Here is a 12304-nt window from a genome sequence, read left to right as displayed (position 1 = left end):
AAATCTAGCACCCTAACATACCATAATCATGGTCCGACATTGGTGCCTTCGAACCGTTAAACACAGTGAGGAAACTCAATTCGCGCTGCTGAATCACACTAATAATCCATGGCTGCTGATCTGACAATTCCCCGAGGTATCAATATCAAATAACACCCAATCAAACAATTGGATTCCAAACCATAACTATCAATCCATACTTAGGGTAAAAGACTATTTTACCCCTTACCTAGTTTGGTCCAAGACTAAGGCCCAAACCTACAATCTACAAGGCCCAAAACCAAGTAATCATCCAAGGCCCATACATGGCTCAATTTTTCAAATTGGACCCAAACCCTTACATAGGCCTTACCCCAAGGCCCATCAATTTTCCTAGTCCAAAACACTTGCATTCAGATGGCCCATCAAGGCCCTAAGCATCCAATCCCAATGTAACATCCATAAAAATCATGCCAATTTAAAACTTTTTAAGACATTCAAAAACCAATAATTATTACAATTTGTCTTCAAAATAGTTTCAAGTCAGAGTATCCCAGAAATCAAATCATAAAAACATAGGGAGGTGCACGACCACGCCTTCGCCTTCCCGCAATCATATGAAGTACCTGAAACAAAATCAACAACTGTAAGCCCGAAGCTTAGTGAGTTCCCCCAAAATACCAATGTCATACAACCATAACAATATCATACAAACATCATGCATAATGAGCCATCAGCCTGACTGGGCCGCCTCGCAGGGCCATCAACCTATCTGGACCGCTCTCCGAGCCATCAGCACGTCTGGACCGCATCAGAGGTCCTTCACCTATCCGGACCGTTTGTCGGGCCTTCGGCCTGACTAGTACTCCCTTACCGGGTCTGCAGTCTATCCGAGCCGCCCTGGGTATGTTGGCCTAAGCACAAAGCAGGTCCGCCTTAACCCAACCCCCGATCAAACAATCATGTGCACATAAATATCATACGCTAGCTAGCATGTACAATCATACAGATTTAACAAATCACTAATCATAGAATCATCCTATATACCATGATACCGATCTAATAGATCACATAGCATAATCCTATAACCAGGATACAAATCTAACAGATCATTAACATAGCATAATCCTATAACTAGGATACAAACCATAAAGGGCCGGTCTTGGTGCCTTAGATCCTGTTGATATAGTGAGAAGAACTCACCTCACAATGTCGAACTGTAGTGATAAGATCAAACTGTCGAATCACAACCACGAACTCCACCACCTATAAACACCATAGGACCAAGTCCATCAAAATCCCAAATTACCAAAATACCCTTGAAGTCGAACTTGGTCAACCCTAGGTCAAACTCAAGGTCAACGGTCAAAGTCAACAGTCCATGTTGACCCAACTCGTCGAGTGCAGCTTACTGAATCATCAAGTTCCTTAAGAACTCCAAGAGTCGCGAAAACCCCAGTCGACTCGCCGAGTTTCCAGGCAACTCGTCGAGTCCATGCAGTGTCCAAAAGACGGGAAAAACCCTAACCAACTTGTCGAGTTATATATCTAACTCGACAAGTTCATGCAGAATCCAAAAACGGGAAAACCCTCATTCAACTCGTCGAGTTGACTGTGCAACTCGTCGAGTTCCTTCAGTCATTTTCTCATTCAGATGCTTTTAAGCGAAACCAAAGCTCCAAACTGTAGATCTAGCCTCCTAGGGTGCAGTTACCACATAAAGTTGCTAACTTTACGTGCATGCAAGGCTCCAAGAAGCTAAAACACTCACTACTAGCCTTAGGAAGAGGTTTTCGACATGGAAGAGGGCCAAAGCTTCATAAAGCTTGAGGCTTTATGTCCATACAGACCTAGAGGAGTCCAGATCAGAAACCATGCCCTTGTTACAAGCTCAAATCCGAAAGTCACTCCATTTTGCACTAGAAATTACAATTTTCCTTCACAAGGGGAGATATAAGCAATGAGAAGTCAAGGTAATGACTTTTTACCTTCAAATGAAAGCCAAGACGATGTAGATGATGGATTTGCAAGCTCCGTCTCGTTCGAAGCTTCTCAACCTTCAAGCTTCTTCAACAAATGCACCAAAAACACACTTTTAGCCTCACACACACTCAAAATAGGGGTTAGATCGATTAGGGTTTGCTTCTGGACGTCAAAAGGTGGTAAGGAGGCTGGAAGGAAGGACTTAAGCTCCTTTAAATAGGGTGAAAACCCTAAAAATTAGGGTTTTCAAACACAGCCTCTACTCGTCGAGTTGGGTCCTCAAACTCGTCGAGTAGGCTCCATAAACCACGCGGCCATATCTGTCTCTACACGATGATTTGGGGCAGCCAACTCGTCGAGTAGGTCCAAAACATGAATATATAAGGCTTTAAATTTTATACCTGGGATTCGGGATGTTACACCCAAAAGGATGGACCAAACTCGAAGCCCAAAACACGAAGTCCTTCAGACTGAGTACGCGGGGCGTACTCAGCACGTACACGCAACGTACTCGCTTGAGGGCTTGTACAATAAGTGTACTTGCTTGTACGCCCAGCATATTCATCTATTCAGCCAAATCTAAATTTTAACCCTTAATCCATTAAGACATTTCTCCAAAACGTCGATCTGACTTCCTTAAGCAGGATTATCATCTAAAGTTGCTAACTTTACATTCATGCGTGGCTAAATGAAGCTCCTAAGCTTAAAATGGACTTAATAGCTGACTTAAGGCATGCATGAGATCCAATACTCCATAAAGTTGGCATCTTTATGCTTAAGGAACTCCTAATAAGCTCAGATCTAAAAGAATAAGTCCTATAAATGTCTTAACTCAACAACCAACCCAAAAAGGTACCAAAAGCATAACAAATCAAGTCATAAAGAGATATAAGCATCTAAAAGCCAAAGGGCGAAATAGCCACCAAAATCTTCTCAAGAGCTCAAGAACACCACAAAGAAGGCTTAAGGGTTGATTTACAGTTTTAGGAGGTTTGGGGGCTGGTAAAGAGGCCAACCCTAGGGATTTAAGGTCCTTAAATAGGGTACAACACCCTCAAATTAGGGTTTCATAAACACCGAGTACGGTAAGTGTAACCCTCGTACGCCTAGCGCACGAGGCCTCGTAATCCCGACTACCATCTCACTTTGTACGCTAAGCGTACCAAGTATTTCACCCCGCGTACTAGCTTTTCAGCTAGTACGTTAAGCGTACCATGTGATATGCCCCGCGTACTACTTAAAGGGCTAAAATGCAACATTTTTAAAATAAAAGGGTGATAAGGAACATACCAGAAATCCAAGTGTTACAATTCTCCCCCACTAGTATCAGACTTCGTCCTCGAAGTCCGCTGCCCCAAATAACTCTGGATAATGCTCTCTCATCTCCTCTTCAGGCTCCCAAGTCCACTCTGAACCCTTGCGGTGCTTCCATTGCACCTTCACCAACTCGACAACCTTCTTCCTCAAGGTTTTCGTCTTCCGATCCAGAATCACCACCGGTCTCTCAATATAATTCAGGCGGTCATCCACCTGAATATCCTCTAATAGTACCACTGTGGAATCATCTACTAAGCATTTCTGCAGATGAGATACATGGAACATGCTATGAATCTGACTGAGCTCATCTGGAAGATCCAAACGATAAGCAACCCGGCCCACCCGAGCTAAAACCCTAAAAGGACCTATATACATGGGGCCCAGCTTGCCCCGCTTCTTGAACCGGATGACACCTTTCCAAGGTGACATCTTCAGGAGAACCATATCTCCCACCTGGAACTCTAAATCTGACTGGCGCCTGTCAGCATAACTCTTATGCCGACTATGAGCTGTCTGGAGCCTGCTCCTAACCTGCTGAATCAACTCAGTGGTCTTGAGTACCACTTCAGTACTCCCCATAACCCGCTGACCGACCTCACCCCAAGAAATTGGGGTCCTACACTTCCTTCCATAGAGCATCTCGAAAGGAGGTCTATCAATGATGGCGTGATAACTGTTGTTATACGAAAATTCCGCTAACGGAAGATACGTATCCCAACTCCCACTAAAGTCCAGAACACACACCCGCAACATATCCTCTAGGGTCTGAATTGTCTGCTCACTCTGACCATCGGTATGCGGATGGAATGATGTGCTGAAATGGAGACGAGTGCCCAACTCGTCATGGAACCTTTTCGAGAACCTAGAAGTAAACCGTACATCTATGTCAGAAACGACCGATACCGGCACCACATGACGTGCCACAAAATCCATGATATAAATCCCTGATATACTCTCTTGGATAGGGATGAAATGCGCGCTCTTGGTCAAACGATCCACGATGACCCAAATCAAATCCACTATGTGCGCAGTCCGGGGTAGCTTCGTGATAAAATCTATAGTAATATCTTCCTAGTTCCATACGGGAATCTCCCACGGCTGCATCTTGGTGTGAGGTTACTGATGCTCGGCCTTGACTTTCCTGCAAGTCAAGCACTGCTCCACGAACCAAGCCACATCCTGCTTCATGCAGGGCCACCAATAATCAGGACGAAGATCCCTATACATCTTCGTCGCCCCAGGATGAATGGAGAACCTAGACTTATGGGCCTCCTCCATCAGAATCTGACGCACACCGCCCAATACGGAACCCAAACTCGCAGATGCAAAGTCAACAATCCACAACTATCATAATCGAAGGAAGCCACCTGACCCACAATACACTCGCTCTTCCGGTGCTCTTCCTTCATAGCCTCAGCCTGTGCCTCACGAATCTGCTCCAACAATGGAGTAATCACGGTCATCCTCAAACATATGTCTCTGATCGGAGCCGCGACCGCCTTGCGGCTAAGAGCATCAGCCACCACATTGGCCTTCCCCGAGCGATAAAGGATCTCACAATCATAATCCTTCACCACATCCAACCACTGCTGATGCCTTATATTCAGATTCGGCTGATCCGTGAAGTACCTCAGGCTCTTGTGATCCATGTAAATATTATAATGGACCCCATAGAGGTAATGTCACCAAATCCTGAAGGCGAAAACCACAGCCCCCAACTCCAAATCATGTATCGGATAATTCGCCCCATGAGGCTTCAGCTTCCTCGAAGCATAAGCGATCACACGACCCGTCTGCATCAACACTGCCCCTAATCATGTGATCGAAGCATCACAATAAATCACAAAATCATCAACACCCTTTGGCAAGGTCAGAATCGGCACCTCACACAACCGCCGTCTCAACGTCTCAAAAGTTTCCTTCTGCTCACGCCCCCAACGAAATGTAACCGTCTTCTATGTCAGTTGGGTAAATGGAACAACTATCTTGGAAAAATCCTGGATGAATCTCCGATAATAACCCGCCAAACCAAGAAAACTAAGAATCTTAGATGGAGACCTCTAAACCTCCCACTGCATCACAGCCTCAACCTTGGACGTATCAACCAAAATACCATTTTGGTTGACAAGGTGCCCCAGAAACTGCACCTCATGCAACAAGAACTCACACTTGGAGAACTATGCAAAAAGTCTTTCCCTCCTAAACGTCTCTAACACTTACTTCAAGTGCTCCTCGTGCTTCTCCTGAGTCTTGGAATAAACCAAGATATCATCTATGAACACAATCACAAACCGATTCAGCATCGACTTGCACACACGGTTCATGAGATCCATGAACGCGGATGGAGCATTGGTGAGCCCAAAAGGCATCACCACGAACTCGTAATGACCATAACGAGTCCGAAAAGCTGTCTTCTGCACATCCTCATCCCTGACCTGCATTTGATGATAACCCGATCACAAATCAATCTTAGAGAACCAAGATGCACCCTGAAGCTAGTCAAAAAGATCATCAATCCTCGGGAGTGGATAACGGTTATTCACTGTTACCTTATTCAGCTCCCGGTAGTCAATACACATGCGATGAGACTCATCCTTCTTCTTCACAAACAAGATCGGTGCTCCCCACGCTGAGGTCTCTTCCCATGAACCACTAACTCTCCCCCACTTGGGGTCCGAACCCGTACTAACTGCTGCTCACAATCGATCACTGCCCCATTAGGGCTCAACCAATCCATGTCCACGATAACTTTGTTCCCATGAAACGGAATGGGAACCAAATCCACCAAATACTACTCACTAAACAACTGAAGAGTACAACCCCAATGAACTCTCGCAACCCGAACATACCTATCATCAGCAATCTCAACATCAAGAGGAGAATATAGGTCCCCCAGAACTCCAACAAATCTCTTGCTAAGCGCGAGCGATACAAAATATCAAGTAGCCCCCGAATCAAACAATATCAAAGCTGAAATACCGTTCACTAGGAACGATCCTAAAATAAAACACATAAATATAAGAAGAAATTCATAATAAATAAAGAGATAAGGAAAAGATACATACCCATCACCACACTTGGTGCCTTCGACCCGCTAAGCACAGTGAGGAAACTCACTTCGCACTGCTGAATCACACTGATAATCCCTGGCTGTTGATTCGACAATTCCCCGAGCTATCAATATCAAATAACACCCAGGCACACAATTGGATTCCAAACTATAACTATCAATCCCTACTTAGGGTAAAAAGACTATATTACCCCTTACCTAGTTCGGTCCAAGACTAAGGTCCAAACCTACAATCTAAAAGGCCCAAAACCAAGTAATCATCTAAGGCCCATACATGGCCCAATTTTCCAAATTGGGCCCAAACCCTTACATGGGCCTTACCCCAAGGCCTACCAATTTTCCTAGTTCAAAACACTTGCATTCAGATGGCCCAACAAGGCCCTAAGCATCCAATCCCAAAAAGATGGCCCAAACTCGAAGCCCAAAACGCGAAGTCCATCAGACTGAGTACGCGGGGAGTGCTCAGCACATACGTGCATCGTACTCGCTTGAGGGCTTGTATGCTAAGCGTACCTGCTTATACGCCTAACATACTCACCCATTCACCCAAATCTCGATTTTAACCCTTAATCGATTAGGACATTGCTCCAAAACATAGATCTGACTTCCTTGAGTCGGATTATCACGTAAAGTTGCTAACTTTACGTTCATGCATGGCTAAATGAAGCTCTTAAGCTTAAAAAGGACTTAATAGCTGACTTAAGGCATTCATGAGACCCAATACTCCATAAAGGTGGCACCTTTATGCTTAAGGAACGCCTAATAAGCTCTGATCTAAAACAATAAGTCCTTCAAATGTCTTAACTCAACAACCAACCCAAAAAGGGACCGAAAGCATAACAAATCAAGTCATAAAGAGATCTAAGCATCTAAAAGCTAAGGTATGAACTTGATACCTCCAAAGTCTTGCAAAAAGGGTGATGATTCTGGATATATAGACTCCTCACCAAGCAAAGCACCTTCAATCTCCTTGACTTCCTTCACAAAGGGAAAAATAACCACCAAAATCTTCTCAAGAGCTCAAGAACACCACAAAGAATGCTTAAGGGACAATTTTGGGTTTTAGGAGGTTTGGGGGCTGGTAAAGAGACCAGTCCTAGGGACTTAAGGTCCTTAAATAGGGTACAACACCCTCAAATTAGGGTTTCATCAACACCGAGTACGCTACACGTAACCCTAGTACGCCTAGCATACGAGGCCTCGCAATCCCGAATGCCATCTCACTTAGTACACTAAGCGTACCATGTGCTACGCCCTGCGTACTAGCTTTTTAGCTAGTACGCTAAGCATACCATGTGCTACGCCCTGCGTACTAGCTTTTTAGCTAGTACGCTAAGCATACCATGTGCTACGCCCCACGTACTACTCCAAAGGCTAAAATGCAACATTTTCAAAATAAAAGGGCAATATGGAACATACCAGAAATCCAAGTGTTACAAAAAAACATATAAAACTAATTCACATACTAACTAAAGACATATAAAACTAGTACAAATCTTTATGCATAAAGTACAATTACCTAAACCTTGAAAGAGAAAGATAGAGTATGAAAGAGAAAGCCAACAATTATGTAACGCATGACCATACACTTTAGCAACACTTTAGCAGTATCCTTTTTTGCTCGGAGCCATTCCATTAGCAGTACTGCCCTTAAACTACCCTGCCAAATGGATGACTTTGGCGTCCCTAAAAAAACCTATTACAAATCTACAATATATAATTAACCATTGTTTTTAAAAATAAATACTTAAAATAAAAGCCTAACCAAAATTATTTTATTTTAAATATGAATTTGCCTCTTTATAAACAAATACCAATTAAAAAAAACTAAAACATCTCATAAATTACATTATTATTTCAAATGTAACTTAAACGTTTAGCATTTGTACAAATTTGTATAGGTAGATATCATATCAAAACCAAATATCATTGGTTATAACTTATAAGCCCTTTTACCAATTAAATTCTATTTATACATAAGAAAAAATTGCAGATTTGGTCATTGTGGTTTGTCAGAAATTATAACTTTGGTCCAAAATGTTTTGGAGTTGCACCACTGGTTCAAAATAGGCTTTTTGTTGCAATTTTGGTCCATTTCAAAATTGAAAGTATTTAAAATGACTGTTTTGCCCTTTCTATTTGTTTCTTCTTTTTTTATTTACTTTATCTTATTAAAATAAAAAAAAACAAAATATAAACCTAACCCTAATAAGCCACCCAAACCCTACTCCACCCACATCCCTCTTTTACAAACTCCAGCTCTCTTCCTCTTCAATGTACACCAGAAAATTGACCGGCCACCGATGCCACCCTTTTTTTGGACCACCGCCGAAGACCTATCGTCAAACTCCTAGCGTCAGTGCCACAACAATGTTCGTCAGATGGAGCTAGGGTTTTAGATATGTTATCACTCTTTTTCTCTCTTTTCTGCTCGTCGAATGACCATCAAAGTCGTCACCTTCTTTCTCATTTCATCTTCTCTAGTAAGATCGATTTCATGTCTAGATCTGGAATCACCTAATCGCCATCGCCAGAAAACACTAATCCACCCGCCATCGCCACCGATCAGACCTTATGTTTTTCATCGGAGGCATAAATACCTAAGGGTTTTCAGCGCCACCTTCATCGAAGTTCAAGATCCGATTTTTAGCGTCATCGGAGAAATATATCTCGCTTTGTCTTCTTCGCCAGAAAATGGAGGGTTTTTCAGGAGGTTCAATCTTTGATCGGAGTTGAAGATTTGGTGGTATTGACTGGTGGTGGTGGTGACGTTCACATCTTTGGTCGGCGGTGATGGTGGCAACGTTCATATCTCCGGTCGGAGACGGTGGTGGCGATGTTCTTATCTCCGACCGATGGTGGTGGTAGTGGTATTTCTCTTTATGAAAATCATGTAAAAGATATGTAGAGAGAGAGAGAGAGAGAGATGGGAAGAGAAGAGGGGAAAGGTGGGGGTGGGGGTTGTATTTTATTTATGTTTTCTTTATATGTTGTAATAAAAATAAAATGAAAAAAGAAAATTAAAAGGGCAACTCCTTCATTTGAAATATATTCAAAAACATTTTGGACCAAACCCCCAATAAAACTCTTTTTTTGGAACAGTGGTGCAACTCCAAAACAGTTTAGTCCAAAGTTATAGTTTTTGACAAACCACATGGACCAAATTTGTCAATCACTCGGGTTGTGGTGACTTGATAAGACATGTGTAAGATATGGTAGATAACCTAAATCATGTTCAAATTTTGGCACTAGTCATGTCTTGTGGTCATTGATGTTCGTCTGCAGTGACTCCAGGGTATAATGCATAACCTCATGTTTACAGTGAGAGATTAGTCGGTGTGCAAAAGTTAGCCCATAACCCTCATTAGAGAAATTCCCTTTTCAAAAAAAAAATTGTCGATATCGAAAAACAGAAAATGTAATAATTGGATTGAGAATAAATAATCAGAGGGTTTTCACAATAATTATGTGATTTTTATCAGATGAATCCATAAATCTTAAACTTAATACCATTTGAATTAAATAGTACTCTCCTTCCTAGTAATTTTGTGGAGGCCCTTGATCCTAATCTTAAACTTAATACCATTTGAATTAAATAGTACTCTCCTTCCTAGTAATTTTGTGGAGGCCCTTGATCCTATGTCTATTAGACTAGTATGTTTACTCGGTTCGATGAACATAAAAAGAAGGCAAACCAACATATGACACTTTAACACATGAATTAGTTTCGGTGCGACTTTCAAAATTAAAAACGTGAAATTCTAAAGTTTTGAATTATGATAATTGTACTAACTTTTTGACAAGTTAATTATTATTTTGAAGAAAAACCTTTAGAACAGCATAATTTATAAAATTGAACGAAATGAAAATGTATAATAAAAAGTATCACTACAGTTAATTATACCCGCCAAAGCTAATATCATAATTATCACATTTTAAAAAGATCATAAGGGGTGAGCAAAATACCGTTGAAACCAAGCCGAAACCGGAACTGATTAGGAACCAAATATATAAACCAAGCTGAAACCGGAACTGATTGGGAACCAAATATATAAACCAAGCCGAAACCGAAACTAATTGGGAACCAAATATATAATTTCGTTCAACTCTCAGTTCATCCATATCCATATAAGACAATAATAGGGTTTTCGATTTTCCGGTTCGGTTATGTTCCGGACCCTGACAACTAGGAGTGAGCAAAATCTTGTTGGAACTGAACCAAAACCAATTGGGAACTAAATATTTAATTTGGTTTGTGCTCGGTTCATCCATATCCGTAAATTCAGTTCTCGGTTGGTCAAGTTCTGAAATCGAGCACACCCCTGTATAATACCATAGTTAAATAGCTAATAATTCCGAGATGGTTTGCTAATTCTCCATTTCATGCTACGAAATAATATTGGATTATGATATATCCATCCTAAAGGAATACATTTTAATCCAAATGATAAGCAACTATTTTCAATCAAAATCTTTTACAAATGAACACCTTTTGATTTAACAATTTTTTTTTATTAAAGCACATTTCAACAATTAAAACCAAAAGATACCTTTGTTTGGTGTATCGGTAGCATCATTAAATAATTTTGTTTGTTCTTATGATTAACAAACATAAAACTTGAATTAAATATTTTTCAACCATTTTAAATATTGTCAAAGATTTATTTTTTATATAAAATATGAAATAGACAAATAGTGTTGTTGATTTAGCGCACTTGGCATCATGATAATTGAAATTTATTCAAGTTTCAAACAGGGTTTAAATTGTAACTTCTTTTTAAACGTCCATTTTATTAACAAAATAGTAAGATGCTAGAAATAAAAACATATTACAAATCAGAAATAACAACGGGGTTCTAATGCCAACCAACAACCAACCTAATTAACCTTTAAACTTGTGTTTCAATTAAAAAGTCAATAAAAGATTGTGTAATAATTGTGTCAAATCAGACCGTTTTTCTTAGCGTTTCTTTTCCAAAAATCTAAGAGTTTTGAAAAAATCCAGACAACGCAAACTGTAGTAAGAATGACCACATTGAAACTCTTTTTGTATAGATTTTACAGTCGATTGATATGACCAAAATTATTAGTATGCAATTGAAGAGCAATCAGGAACTAAACCCGAATAATGGTTAATTAGATCCCGAACAGAATACGCGACATGGAAACATATAAAATGGTAGGAGGTCGTCTTTAAGAAATTGAAAAACCCAAAGTTGGAGTATGGAGATCAATCATTAAAATGCCAAACCCTGTAAAGAAAGTCTAACATTAATCTTGACAACCTTTTCTCATAAACTCTTGGATCCAACCTAATGTTGTTTTGGAAAGATATATGGTTGAACGGTGAATTGTTATGCATAGAGTTTTAGAGGTTGATTGCATAAAAATATAATCCAAAATGTTTAGTCAAATATCGTTTAGCATATAATTGTTGGATTAATGTGTCTAAGATCTTAGCTAAATTGATATAATCTTAATGAATAAAAATAAAGGCATTTTTGGGTTGTCCTCAAAAGCTATAAATAGCTAAAAATGACTTTAAGATAAAGATAAATTGATTTGTTAATTTATTATATGATTAATAAGTTAATTAGAATTAATTAGAATTAGTTAACTATTAATCAGAATTAATTTGGAATTAATTCAGGATTAATGAGAATTAATTAAAAGTGCAAGGGTTGAATTGTAATTGTTTGATAGTTGAATAAAAGAGACAATTCTAGAATGGTCCAAGGCATGGGCTGTGTTTAGAGGGCTTCTAAGGTTTCTGGAAGCCTCCTGGTAGCCGATAAGAAATCTAAATTTCTCATAATCACTTCTCTCTACTTGTCTTTCTAGGGTTCTAGGGTTTTGGGTGTTAACCATTAGAGACATCTATACAATTAGTGTTTGCTTTCTAAGGAAGAGTTCAAGAGGGTTGTTGGTAATATTCAATTATTTCCTAAGGTATGT

The sequence above is a fragment of the Lactuca virosa genome, chromosome 4 (genome assembly GCF_052849685.1).
Source record: "Lactuca virosa cultivar CGN04683 chromosome 4, Lactuca_virosa_CGN04683_v6, whole genome shotgun sequence".
In the NCBI taxonomy this organism is placed as follows: Eukaryota; Viridiplantae; Streptophyta; class Magnoliopsida; order Asterales; family Asteraceae; genus Lactuca; species Lactuca virosa.
The sequence above is the reverse complement of the archived record's forward strand: the minus strand, read 5'-3'. Positions refer to the sequence as shown.